Below are 2,233 nucleotides of genomic sequence, written 5' to 3'. Positions count from 1 at the left end.
ATCCAAATAGCCACCAAGTGATGAATGGATAAACAAAAGGTATATCCATACAATAGAATATTATTCAGTCATAAAAGAAATAAAGTCCTGATATGTACTACACTGGGGATGGAGCTTGAAAACATGGTACTTCGTGGAAGAAGCCAACTACAAAAAGCCATATATTGTATGATTCTATTTCTAAGAAATGACTAGACTCGGTAAATCCATAGAGACAGAAGGCAGATTGATGTTTGCTAGGGGCTGGAATGGACGGAGGAGCCTGGTAGGCTGCAGTCCATGGGGTCACTAAGAGTCGGACATGACTGAGCGACTTCACTTTCACTTTTCACTTTCATGCATTGGAGAAGGAAATGGCAACCCACTCCAGTGTTCTTGCCTGGAGAATCCCAGGGACGTGGGAGCCTGGTGGGCTGCCGCCTATGGGGTCACACAGAGTCGGACACGACTGAAGCGACTTAGCAGCAGCAGCAGCAGGGGGAGGGGAGAAAGGGGCATGACTGAAAATATTTGCTATGAAAATATCTGGAACTTGATCAAGGTGATGGTTACACAACATTGTGAGTGGACTAAATGTCACTGCATGGTTTGCTTGAAAATGGTTAATTTTAGGGACTTTCTCGGTGGTCCAGCAGTTAAGAATTGGCCTTCCAATGCAGGGAACACAGGTCTGATCTCCGGCCTGGGAAGATTCCAGACGCCACAGGATAACTAAGCCCACGCAGCACAACTACTGAGCCCGAGCTCTAAAGCCGGAGTCCCACAACTAGAGAGTCTTCGAGCTGCAGTGAAAGGTCCCCACGGCACATCGAAGACCCAATGCAGCAAAATACATAATTTTTTTAAATGGCTCATTTTATGTTATGTGAATCTTATCTGCATTAAAAAACAAATTCCAGGGACTTCATTCCTAGGTACCCCAACTCTTGCCAGACCCCAGATGAAGAACCCAAAGTAACACCATTCTTTTTCTTTCATAGCTGAGGATAAGCTCAGAGAGGAAACAGAATTTGCTTCTACTTTTAGATCTGGAGTCAGTGGCCCCTGACTCCCCGTCCAGTGCTCTTTTTACATCTTTCCAGGATGCTTCTTAGCTGTTGTGAGTGTGTATTAGTCCCTCAGCCGTGTCCGCCTCTTTGCAACCCCATGGACAGGCTTGCCTGTGCACAGGATTCACCAGGCAAGAATACTGAAGTGGGCTGCTATTCCCTTCTCCAGGAGATCTTCCCGACCTAGGGATCGAACCTGGGTCTCCTGCATTGCAGGCAGATTCTTTCACCATCTGAGCCATCAGAGAAGTCCCGCTCCTTGGCTTCACATGGTCTCAGACAGCTGTGTCCCACCCCCTGCCCCCCATCCCCATATACGTTTCCTTTCTCTGAACCTCGGTTTCTCCAGTACAATTGGAAATTGGGGCAAGACACAATACCTGTGATCATTTGATTTATGGTGGGTATCTGAATGAGCAGTGATTCATTTTTATGCATTCATTGTTATTTTAACATGTTCTGGGAAAAAAAAAATTACAAGGAGCAAATCAAGCCGTAAGTGATAGAGATGAAAGGATGTGTGTATAAACGTTTTCGTTTTTTTCAAGTTTTCACTAATGTTTTGTTTTCCTTAAAAAAAAAAAAAAAGCTTGCATTTGCCACACAAAAGTCAGAGGGCTTGAATTCGTCTGTATCCTTTCTTGGTGAGGAAACTCATGCTTGCTAGACTTAAAATAGATGTTTATTTTTTATTTTTTCAAGTGAGTCAGTTTAGAGGAAAATATTCAGAAAATAATCCTACAGGTGGTGTAATCATGGAACAAAAGGGGAAGAAAGAACGTGACTAATTGGAGTTCAAGACCGGCTGAATGGCAGCTGTGACATTTTGCGACCCCATGACAAGTTCTGGGCTTCCCCGGCTCCTGGCCTGACTATTTAGGGTTCCAGCCTGAAGCACATCAGTCAGGATTGGCAAGGAGACAGGTGGGACCTTCAGAGGGCCTCTCTCTAGGGCAAACGTGTGAAGCTTTGTCTCCAAACGGCCCCAGACTCCATCCGTGGGTTGACCAGCAGCCTTGGGACCCATCCCTGACTGCCCCCCTCTCCTCTGGTGACCACCCTGCTTACCTCCCAGGATATCTGCACCCTAAAACCATCCTCCAATGCCAAGCAGTGGGCTGGCTGCCCTGCTAGGAGGGACCTTTTAAGAGAAGGGCATAGATTAATCCTTTCTGGGGGAAGTG

The sequence above is a fragment of the Muntiacus reevesi genome, chromosome 13 (genome assembly GCF_963930625.1).
Source record: "Muntiacus reevesi chromosome 13, mMunRee1.1, whole genome shotgun sequence".
NCBI classification, from domain to species: Eukaryota; Metazoa; Chordata; class Mammalia; order Artiodactyla; family Cervidae; genus Muntiacus; species Muntiacus reevesi.
Note: the sequence above shows the minus strand (reverse complement) of the source record.